At 39.1% G+C, this 12,853-nt stretch overlaps 1 long non-coding RNA gene across 1 annotated transcript in view; it reads right to left on the reverse strand.

Moving 5' to 3' along the window:
* Positions 1–8,436: 8,436 nt before the first annotated feature.
* Positions 8,437–12,853, reverse strand: part of LOC140516026 (uncharacterized) — a 91,211-nt gene continuing 86,794 nt past the window's right edge. Inside the window, exon 4 of the long non-coding RNA XR_011971247.1 lies at positions 8,437–8,626. This is a non-coding gene — a long non-coding RNA (uncharacterized lncRNA). The remainder of the gene's footprint in view (positions 8,627–12,853) is intronic.

Here is a 12,853-nt window from a genome sequence, read left to right on the forward strand (position 1 = left end):
AGAAAATTTGTAACCCAAAACTTTGTGAAAATAAATGTTAAAAGTTAAAAAAAATAAAAAATAAAAATTAGAATGGAGCAGATGGAAGCTAAAGACTTTATGAGAAACCAAGAAATTACAAAACAAAACCAAAAGAATGAAAAAATTGAAGACAATGTGAAATATCTCATTGGAAAAAAACAACTGACCTGGAAAATAGATCCAGGACAGACAATTTAAAAATTATGGGACTACCTGAAAGCCATGATCAAAAAAAGAGCCTAGATATCATCTTTCATGAAATTATCAAGGAAAACTGCCCTGATATTCTAGAACCAGAGGGCAAAAAAATAATTGAAAGAATCCACCAATTACCTTCTGAAAGACATCCAAAAAGAAAAACTCCTAGGAATATTGTAGCCAGATTCCAGAGTTCCCAGGTCAAGGAGAAAATATTGCAAGCAGCTAGAAAGAAACAATTTAAGTACTGTGGAAATACAATTGGGATAACACAAGATCTAGCAGCTTCTACATTAATGGGTCAAAGGGCTTGGAATATGATATTTCAGAAGTCAAAGGAACTAAGACTAAAACCAAGAATCACCTACCCAGCAAAACTGAGCAGAAGACTTCAAGGGAAGAAATGGTAATTCAATGAAATAGAGGACTTTTAAGCATTCTTGATGAAAAGACCAGAACTGAATAGAAAATCTGATGTTCAAACACAAGAATCAAGAAAAGCATGAAAAGGTAAACAGGAAAGAGAAATCATATGGGACTTACTAAAGCTGAACTGTTTACATTCCTTCATGGAAAGATAATATTTGTAACCCTTGAAACTTTTCTCATTATTTGGGTAGTTAGAGGGATTATATACATATATAGACAGAGGACACAGGGTGAGTTGAATAGGAAGGGATGATATATAAATAAATAAAATTAAGGAGAGAGATATATTGGGAGGAGAAAGGGACAAATGGAATGGGGCAAATTATCTCTCATAAAAAAGGCAAGAAAAAGCTTTTTCAATGGAGGGGAAAAGGGAGAGGTGAGAGGGAAAAAGTGAAGCTTACTCTCATCACATTTGGCTTAAGGAGGGAATAACATGACAGTCAATTTGCTATGAAAATCTATCTTACACTTCAGGAAAGTAAGGGAAGAGGGGTAAGTGGGGTGTGGGGATGGTAGAAGGGATGGCAAATGAGAGGAGGGTGTAATTAGAAGTAAACACTTGGGATAAGGTCAAAAGAGAGAACAGAATAAATGGGGGGGGGCAGGATAGGATGGAGGGAAATACAGGTAGTCTTTCATAACATGACTATTATGGAAGTCTTTAGCAAAACTACACATATATAGCCTATATCGAATTGCTTGCCTTCTCAGTGGGGATGGGTGGGGAGGGAGGAAGGGAGAGAAGTCAGAACTCAAAGTTTTAGGAATGAATGTTGAGAATTGTTTTTGCATGTAACTGGGAAATAAGAAATACAGGTAATAGGGTATAGAAATCTATCTTGTCCTACAAGATAAGAGAGAAGATGGAGATAAGGGAAAAAAGGGGTGTGATAGAAGGGAGGGTAGATTGGGGGAAGGGGTAATCAGAATGCACAGTGTTTTGGAGTGGGGGAGGGGCAAGATGAGGAGAAAATTTGAAACTCAAAATCTTGTGGAAGTGAATGTTGAAAACTAAAAATAAATAAATAAACTGGAAAAAATAAATTAAAAAATAAAATAAAAAAATGAATGTTGAGAACTATTTTTACTGGTAATTGGAAAAAATAAAATACTATTTACTTAAAAAGAGGCATATCAATTGGACACCAGTGTAGAAGACCGACTGGACCAGGAGAGACTAAGTAGATAGCCTTTGAAATAATCTAGGTCAGGGGTGGGGAACCTGTGGCCTTGAGGCCACATGTGGCCTTCTAGGTCCTTGGATGTGACCCTTTGAGTCCAAATTTTACTGAAGAAATCCATGTATTGAGGGGATTTGGATTCAGTCAAAGGGTCATCCTTGAGGACCTAGAGGGAGACAAGTGGCCTTGAGGCCAAAGGTTCCCCACTCCTGATCTAGGTAAAACATAATGAAGGTTGAGAGGGGAATGAAGAACTTGTCTAGGGAAAGGAAGTGTTATGGTCTAGATGAGAATGCAAGCCATCCATAGATGTTGAAGGCTGGACATTGTCAGGAACCTTGGTTTCTTTGGAGAAACCAATCAATAAGCATTTATTAAGCATTTACGATATACCAGACACTGTTGGTACCACTGTTTGGTGTCTGAGGACACCAAAATAGGGAAAAACAGTCCCTGTCCTCAAAAAGCTTAGTGGAGGAGTCATGTCTATAAATAGGTACATGCAAGATACATACAGAGTAGATGGAAAGTAACCTTAGAGAGGACCATGTTGATGAAATTGGGTGAAGGAACAAAGATTCAAGTTGGAGTGATTAATACTAGGGGGCAAGAAGGATATAAGGATTTCAGGACACTGCTTGCTTGTCTAACTCCACTTCTCTCCCCAAAGTACCATGGATTAAAACCAGTGTCCTAGAGCTCCTGACTCAGCTGAGGGTTTGGTCATCAGGAAGAATATACTATTGTTACCAATCTGGCTAGCTGGATATTTGAAGAACTGTTTCTATTAGGATTAATTAGTGAAAGCAAGGAACTGATTGCCAAAAGGTTGATCTTATCTAGTCATAAAATCATAGATATCAAGTTGAGAGACATTTAAAAGGTTATTTATTCAACCCACTCATTTTACAGGTTAAGATTAAGAGAGATGAAGTGACTTGTCCAAGGTAACTCCAGGCTGTTGCCCTTTGTCCTGATTTTTTTCCTGCTGCTGGACCTAGATGACTCTGGAAGTGTCAACTTTGTGCAGTTCTGCCTCACTTGAATCCAATTCATGCACAAGTCAAGATATCGCCCCAGCCCCATGATATTACTGGTCCTCTTCCAAACCAAAGGACAAAACAACAGGAAGGAAGCAGCCAGAGGGGAAATTCAAACCCAAGCTCCCTGCCTCAAAAGACCAAAAGTCATAACTTCAGCCATTATGCAGCCCAGATTGAATAGATCATCCCAATCCAATTAATGGCTTAGCAAAGAAACTTGAAAATAATCACTCCTGGAAGTAGTCTCAACTACTCACTGAGCTCCTATGACATGACTTCCCAATACTCTAGTTGAATAAGTATTAACGTATCTTCTTTCTACTATCTGAGAAATTGATTTGCCCAGATTGGAAGTTAATCAACTTGTCTATATGGAAGGATTTATACACAATTTGAGGATAATGAGAAGAGCTCAGGGCAGCATGGTCCCCTGTTTATTTGGCTTTCTACTGGAAAATAAATCAACATTCATTAACAATAAAAATGGTAAACTATGTGTCAGAATTATTATTTATATTGATAAAGACACAACTAAGTCATTTTCCCTACTTGCAATGCTTCTAGGCCCAACTGCTTTCCAAATCCCACCCATCAGTCAAGGCCTAGATCAAGTTTCACCTCATCCAGGAAGGCTTTCCTGGTCACTCTAGGAAATGCAGGTGCTCACCCTCCTATAACTTTCTCTTGCACTGACCATCTAAGCCATATTGAGTACTTCAAATGCTGCTTTGCTTAGACACTAAATTGTTTCATGTGTCAGGGTCTTATTCCCCCAACCTAACTAAGAACTTTTTGAGCACTTATACCTCCTTATTATATTTTCCTCCTATATCCAACATAGCATTCAACACAGAACTTAAACACATTGGAGTGTTCAATAAACTTGTTCAATTTTAAAGCAATTTCCTTATTTGCAAAATGGAGATAATACCTCATAGGTACCATCTAAAAATGGTATCCTTTTTCAGAGAATCAAATAAGATAATATATAAAGTATTTTGCAAAGTATAAAGCATTATGTATCAGCTATTATTATTATTAATGAAGGAACAGATTAGTAAAATGAGTAGGATTGCCAATGATTTAAGATGGCTGAAAAAACTTTTCAGTAGTATATGAAATTAATGATTCAACCAGACTATTAAAAAGTCCTAGGTTAGGTATTTCAGTTAAGCTGTCAATTTCTTCATTCTGTATATGCTAGTATAGTCAAATGTCATCATCATATGAAGATGATCGATCAATCAATCAACAAATATTTATTAAGCACATACTATGTGTCAGGCAATGGAGCTAACAAAGACAAAAAGCAAACAATCCCTTCCCTTGAGAAGCTTATATTTTGTTAGGGAAATAGCATGCACATACATAAGGACATACAAGCTCTCCTCCTTTGAGACTCACTTTACTTGGCTATTTCCCTGCTGCTTACAAACACACTCAAATCTGCCACATCTTTTAAAGCCCTCACTCGATCCAATAATCCCTACTATCATCCTACATCTCTTCTCTCCTCAGAAAAGCCTTGACAAATTTGTCTACAATAGGTGCCTCTATTTCCTCTCCAGTCTCTCTTCTAATCCCTCATGTAGTCTGATTTCCAGTCTCATTCAGCTGAAGCTCTCTTAATTGCCAAATTCAAACTTCTTCTTACTCATAATCACAATCCTTCTAGATCTCTCTGCAGCACTGTGGCACCACCTTCTCTTCCTTGATACTTCTTCTCTCTGGGTTTTCATGAGCCTGCTCTCTCTTGGTTATACTACCTGTCTGACCACTTCTCAGCTTCCTTTGCTGACTGTTCATTGCTGTCACACCCACTAAGTAATGGGTGTCCTACAAGGCTCTGTCTGGGCCATCTCCTCTGTGTGATCTCATAAGCTTCCATGGATATAAGTACCTTCTTTATACAAATAATTTCCAGAACCATGTATCTGGCCCTAGACTCTCTCCTAAACTCCATGGCATGGCATTGCTAACTTCCTAGTGGACAACTTGAACTGGATTACCACAGACATCTTAAATTCAACTTGTCTAACTCTGACCTCCTCTTTCCTCTCAAATTCCTTCCCTTCCTAATTTCCCTATTACTGTCTAGGGCACCACTATCCTTTCAATCCCAGATTCAAAACTTCCTTCTTCACTCTCACTCATCGCACATACCCCATCTTGTTGCCAAATCTTGTTGCTTTGTTCCCTATTACATTCTTCAACTCACAAGGCCATCACTCTAGTTTAGATTCTTACTACCTCTTGCCTGGGCTACTCTAATAGCTTCCTTATCTGTCTCCCTTTCTCCAGTCTTTCCCCACTCCATTCTACCTTTATTCAACTAGCAACGTGATCTTCCTAAAACACAGATCTGACCATGTCAACACCATATCTGATAAACTCCAGTGGCTTCCTATTAATTCCAGGATTAAACAGAATCCCTTTGTACAGCATTTAAAGCCTTTCCCAACTTGGGCTTTCTCTATCTTGGTAGTCTTTACCACACCTCTGCCCCTGCTCCTGAAATGTTCTCCCTCACCTCTACCTCTTAGAATCCCTAGTTTCCTTCGAGGCTTGTCTCAAATATCACTTTCTGCAGGAGGCCTTTCCCGGTTCCCCAAGTTTCTAGTGATTTCTTGTCTTCTTCCTTCCTTCTTCCCCTTCTTTCTACTCTGAGAAGTACACAATGTCTCCTCCATTAAAACGTAAACTACTTGAAGGTGGAGGCCATTCTTGACTTTCCCCATATCCTCTAGTTCTCAACACAGTGCCTAACACTTAAAAAATATTGAATAAATTGTTCTGTTGAGAAACACTATGAAATCTCAGGATTATGAGAGGCACACAGGATTATAGATTTAGAGTAAGAAAAGACCTTAAAAGTCATCTAATCAACCCTTTCATGTCAGATGAGGAAACTGAGGCCCTGAAAGGTGAAGTGGCTTGACCAAGGCCATAAAGAGCCATAATTTGAACCCAGATCCCCTGACACCAAACCCAGGGCTCTCTCTACTATATTGGCCATACAATGTCTGAATATTTCCACTCACAAGGCACAATGGAGAATACTAATCTGTACCATCCAGGCCTTTATCCTCCCATTGCCCAGTTGAAAACTAAAAAAATGTGACTGTACTTGACCTGCTTTTGGCTGCTTTCCTTTGGTCTGATAAGGAATGCAAAGATTTCTGGGGAAGCTGGAAAAACTGGTTTTCCATATTCCTTTGTTTCAGAACAGAATATACTTGAGGACTTATTCCATCTTTTCAGCTGTCATCTTGGATATTTTTTCTTTCTTCTGTTTTAAAATGCAATGTTTCCTTGGGAACCCAAAGCCCACAACCTATGAATGTGGTACGTTGTGCATTCAGCAGGACAATGAGGTCTGACTAATCACATCCCTTGCTCCCCAAGCCTGGAAGGCTAATGTTCCCACTCCCTGGAATAACAAGTCCATTTTGGAAGTTTTGGAATCTGAAGCAGTTGTCTTAATGGGAAGGATGTGGTGACAGGCTCCTCAGCAAAGGGACGGGTCATCCATTATGAAAACTACAGTTACCTAGTGCCTTGCTACCTTTGAAGGTCCTCACACTGAGTGCTATATCATTTGTTATTAATTCCATCACCTGTGCCAAAAAAATGAATCTTATTTCATGCATCCGATTGTTTAGGCCTGAGTGCAACAAAACATATGGGTCTTGTTTGAAACCTTTCCAAATCATAGAGGTCCATGTGCAACTGATAAAGACCAATTTACTGAGCTTGGGGGAAGGGAAGGCTGATCACAACTCCAATCCAAGAAGGACGCCCTATATGTTTTCTAAGTGCTAAACTCAAGGGAAATTACTTCATCAAAACCTGATCCAGACCACAGTAATGAAGACTGTGATGTAGCCAATGTTCAACTCTGTTGACTTTATGGTACTGGAATTAATCCATCTGCATTGCAGCTCAATGAAATCATTTCCAGGCCAGAGTGACTCCGAGGCTGACTTCATCTCTTCAGGCCCAGATGCCGAACTGCACAGTCCAGAGAGTTCATGATGTTACTGACATGCCGTTAACTTTCTAACAATGACAGCTGTCTGTTTCACTAGGCAAAGGGAGGTGGAAAGCACAATTCTGAAACCCAAAGAGAATTTTTCAGTGTTATTCTGTAGGCCTAATACAGACCCATAAATAACCTCTGTGATCAGAAAAAGAGATAGGCTAGTCACATCAGAAGATTGAAGACTGAAATAGGCTCTGTTCAGTTGGTACATTAATACTCTGGTAACTGGGATATAATTCCAACTCATATACTACCTTCTCAGTCTGGAAGATTCTTGTCAACGTCCAATCAAAAATCACCCAGGGGGAAGCACCTGACAAACTGGGTGCCTTCTTCTGGTTCTCTGTGGATTCCAAGTGTATGTTCTTGTGTGTATCTTACCTGGGGAGGGTCTCCTAAGGCCAGTAAGAGGTGATTTCAAGCATCACTTTGGTTGTGTGATCCTAGGTAAATCACTTGACCTTTCAGCACCCCAGGCAATTTTCTAAGACTGTAAGTTACAGAATAATTGCTCATCTGCAGTGGTAGAGGGAAATCTCATGGGAGTTACCTAAACCAATGAAATCAAAAGCCTAGACAAAAAGAGTGCTTAATAAAACACTGGGCATATAGTAAACAGTGAATAAACATTTGTGATTGAATGAAAAAAAATATCTCAGGTTGCACTGGTAGCCACAAAATATATAACAAAACAAAGGAAGCTGTCTATCATGTGGAGTGAGTCCTCTGGTAGATTCAGGAAAGGCCATGAACAAGAATCATACTAGCTGAGAGGCACATGGTTAGGGCAAATCTTCACAAGAGGTGGGAGGGCCAGCACCATGGAGACCACTGAGAGATGGAAGCTCTGAAAAAACTTTGAAAGTGTTTAGTTCCATGTGGTTTAGGATGGAATAAGTCATGCTAGGGTTCTGCTAGTCAAGAAGGAGGAATTTTAAGCACTTCATTTTCGTATATCTAAAGGTAACAAGTCCTAACTTATAAAGAGCTCTAAATTCCTGCTGGAAAGGGTTTGTGACATTCTGAGGTTGGGGCTATGTCATGGATAATAGCAACATGATATAATAATGCAGCAAAGTGGTACAGGGGAGTCAGGGACCCGGAGTCAGGAAGATGGGAGTTCAAATGCAGTCAAGTCACTTTACCTCTTTCTGCCTTTCTGCCTTTTCCTCAGCTGTAAAATAGGGATAATAATAGTATATACCTCACAGGGTTGTTTTGAGGATCAAATGAGATAATATTTGTAAAGTGCTAAGCACAGTGCCTGACCCATAGCACTATATAAATGCTTATTCCCTTCCCTTCCTTGTGAAAAAAAAGCAATGGATTGGGAGACAACAAGCTCATTAGCTGTTTGACTTCAGACAAATCTGAGCCTCAGTATGCTCATCTGGAAAATGAGAAAAATAATATTTGCACTACTCCACCACATAGAGTGCACAGGAGGAAAGTATTTCATAAAATATTATATGCCAGAGAAACATGAACTATTACTATTAATATGGAGTGCCCACCCTGAACCAAAACCAAACATTGGATTAGGTTCACTTACCACTCCTTGTTGCCAAATGCCATAGTGGATGCTTTCACCAATACTAACAGCACCTTAACAACCTCTAGAGCAGGGCTTCTTAAACTTTTTCCACTTGCAACCCCTTCAGCACTTCTTAATCTGTGGGTCTCCACCACCATATGGGGTTTAAGAAGCACTGTGAGGGTAGAGACAAGACGGCGGAATGAAGTCAGGATTTTTGCCAAGCTTTCTCAACACATTCCTATGAAACAACTTTTAAAAGTATATCGAACCAAATTTTGAATGGGAAAACCAAAAAAAAGTGACAGTGAGCCATTTATCAACCCATGACAATTTGGGGAAATAGCAAGACAGGTCTGCAAAAAACGAAAGTGGGGCTGCTTGGTAACATGGTGCCACAGAAATGGCATTAGCTATGGACTGTGAGGGCAGGGGGAGGGGGTAGGACAGCAGCAGGAGCAGCCAAGTACCTGGGAATAATAAGGGGACTGAACACCTGCTCAGAATAGATCCAAGGGGACCCTATCCCTATACTAGCACTAGGCAAGGGATCAGATGCCATTTGGCAGCTCTATCACCCATCACTGGTGCATACAGTTTCAAAGCAGAGGAGACTGGAGAGTCATGAGGGAGCAGGAGCTCCACCTGCATAAGGACCAAAGTGCAGACAAGGAAGGCAGTGACCAGATTCCTCCCCAGATCACACCATTTGAGGAAGCACTAAAAACTTACAGGCCTCCAGACCAAGCTGTGAAAACAGCAGAAGAAAATAAAAGACAGAAGCTCGGGAGTTGAGGTGAGCTGAGCCCTACTCTAACATAATGTCCAAAGTCAAGATATAGGCTGGAAAAATTAGTAAATGACAAAAAAAATAATATGACCATAAAAAACTACTATGGTAACAGGGAAGCTCAAGACACAAACTCAGAAGAAAATGATGATTTGAAAGCATTTACCAACAAAGCTTCAAAGAAAAATGCAGACTAAACAAGCCCAACAAGAATTTCTAGAAGAGCTTTTTGAAAACAGGGGAAAATGGTAAAGGAAAAATTGGGAAAAGAAGTAAGAACTATGCAAGAAAATTATGAAAAAAGGATTAAAGGCTTGGTGACAGAAACACAAAAACACTGAAGGAAAAATTCCTTAAAAATCAGAATTAGACAGATGATAATAGAGGTACAAAACCTCACTGAAGGAAAACTTCCTGGATATCTTAAAACAATTAACAACTTTATCAGAGTAGCAGGATATAAAATAAACCCACACAAATCATCTGTATTTCTATGTATTACCAACAAACCCCAGCAGAAAGAGAGAAATTCCACTTACAATAACCAGACAGCATAAAATACTGGAGAGCCTACCTGCCAACACACAACCAGGAACTATATGAACACAATTATAAGACACTTCTCATACAAATAAAGACAGCTGGAGAAATAGGAACTGCTCATGCATAAGTTGAGCTAACATAAAAAATTATAATACTACCCAAATTACTTTAGTCAGTGCCATACCAATCAAAATACCAAAGAATTATTTTACAGAGCTAGAAAAAGTATTAACAAAATTCATCTTAGAGAAACAAAAAGGTCAAGAATATCAAGAGAATCAATGGAAAACAAGTGAAGGATGGAAGCCTAGCAATACCAGATCTCAAACTATACGATAAAGTGACTGGATAAGACACAGAATGGTTTAGCAAATGAATAGATTAGGTACACAATATATAAAAGCAAATGAATATAACAGCCTAGTGTCTGATAAACCCAAAGATCTCAGCTACTAGGGCAAGAACTCACTATGTGACAAAAATTGCTAGGAAACCCGAACAATAGTCTGCAGAAGGTAGGCACAGACCAACAACTCACAACATATACTAAGATAAGCTTAAAATATATACATGATTTAGACATAAAGGGTAATATCACAAGTAAATTAGGGGAGCATGGAAGAAATTATCTGTCAAATCTATGGAAAGAGTTCATGACCAAACAAGAGACAGAGAGGTTCACAAGAAATAAAATGTTTAATTTTTATTATATTAAATTAAAAGGTTTTGCACAAACAAAACCAATGCAGCCAAAATTAGAAGAAAAGCAGAAAATTGGAGGGGGGAACTTTTGCCTTAAGTTTCTCTGATAAAGGTCCCATTTCTCAAATATATAGAGAACTGAGTCAAATTTATAAAAATAGGAAGCATTCCCCAATTCATAAAAGATCAAAGGATATGAAAGGGCAGTTTTCAGTAGAAGGAAACAACAGTCATATAAAAATGCTCTAAATTATTAGAGAAATGCAACTCTGAGGTACTATATTGCAACTATCAGATTGGCTAAAATGACAGAAAAGGGAAATGACAAATGCTGGAGGGGCTGTGGGAAAATATGTACACTATTGTACTATTGCTGAAGCTGTAACCTAGTCCAACCATTCTGGAAAACAATTTGGAACTATGCCCAAAAGGCTATAAAACTGTACATATCCTTTGACCCAGCAATATCTCTACTAGGTCTGTACCCCAGTGACATCATACATACAAAAGTATTTATAGCAGCTCTTTTGTGGTGACAAAGAATTGGAAACTGAGGGGATGCTCATCAACTAAGGAATGGCTAAACAATTTATGGTATATGAATAGGATCATAGCATTATTTCACTGTAAGAAATGATGAAGGGGATGGTTTCAGAAAAACCTGGAAAGACTTACATGAGCTAATGCAAAGTGAAGTGAGTAGAAGCAAGACAACAACCTACATATTACCATTATAATAAACTCTGAAAGACTTAGTAACTCTGATTAATGCAATAATCCACCACAACTCCAAAATACTGATGATAAAAAATGTGACCTGCCTCTAGATAGAAGATTAACTGACAGTGTGGATCAAAGCATATCTTTCTTGTTTTTTAAATTTAGAACACTGCTAATGCAAAAATGTTTTGCATGACTTCATATGTATAATGAGTATTGTATTTCTTGCTTTCTCAATGGGTGGGGGAGGAGGTAATTTGGAATTGAAAATAGAAATAAATAAATAAATGGGTAAAATATAAAAAATCTACCTCTAAGGCAGTCTTAAGTTTCTATTGTCTCCACACCATGGTTACACTCAATGCCTGTAACCTACTCCTCCCCTTCACCTTACCTATACACAGGGATGATCATATCTATGATATTACTGGCTGCCATAAGTGTTCCCTTGTTCAAGAACTCTGAATTTCCTTTATCCAATCATAATCTTTAATCTTTGTGTCTTGCTATGTCTCATTCCTCCTAACCGCTCTTCATCTTAACTGTGGCATTCAATCTGTTAGTGCCACCTCAGTGCAATCTCTGAAGCTGAGATGCAAAAAGTATGGATCAATTCTCTGCTGCCTGTACTAATTTTGGCCTAATAATTAACACCAAGAAAACACAAGTGCTCCATTAGCCAGCACAACACCATCTATACATGGAACCATCGGTTACAACAAATGGAGTTTTGAATGCTATGGATAAGTTCACTTACCTTGGTAGTGTACTTTTCCAGAGATGTACACATTGACAATGAGGTTGATGCACACATTGCCAGAGCTAGCTCAGTGTTTGCGAGGCTCTGAAGAAAAGTTTGGGAGAGAAGACTGACTACCAAACTGAAGGTCTACAGAGCTGTTGTGCTGACCTCATTTCTGTATGCCTGTGAAACATGGACAGTCTACCAGCGCCATTTCAGGAAACTGAATTGTTTCCATTTGAACTGTCTTAGGAAGATTCTGAAGATCACCTGGCAGGATAAGGTACCAGACACTGAAGTCCTTGCTGGACCTGAACTGCCAAGCATTCGAACTATGCTTCAGAGAGCACAACTCCGATAGGCAAATGCAAAATGTATGTTTGCCAAAAAGACTATATTACGGAGAACTCACATGGGGCAGACAATCACATGGTGGTCAAAATAAGAGATATGAGGACACTCTCAAGGTCTCTCTCAAGAACTTTGGATTTGACTGTGCAACATGGGAGACACTGGCACAGGACTGCTCAGCATGGCGTGTCTACATCAGAAAAGGTGCTCTGCTCTATGAGCAAAGCAGAATTGAGACAGCACAAAGTAAACTTAGGATGCACAAATTTGAAGTGACCACCCCAAATATTCACATGGACCATCTGTGCCCAATCTGTGGTAAAGCATTCTGAGCTCAAATTGGTCTGATCAGCCACAGCTGGACACACTGAACTTCACTTTATCATGGTGATATCATTTTGGCCACCTTCGAGAACGAAGGACAACCAACCAACCAACTACCTCAGTCTATCACCCCTCCTCTAACTATACTCTCTCCTCTACCCAATCTTGAACCCTTGGAGAATCAGCTAGTTTAACTAACTCTACACTATTTCTCTATTTTGAATTTCCCG

This window comes from Notamacropus eugenii, chromosome X (assembly GCF_028372415.1).
Source record: "Notamacropus eugenii isolate mMacEug1 chromosome X, mMacEug1.pri_v2, whole genome shotgun sequence".
NCBI lineage: Eukaryota > Metazoa > Chordata > Mammalia > Diprotodontia > Macropodidae > Notamacropus > Notamacropus eugenii.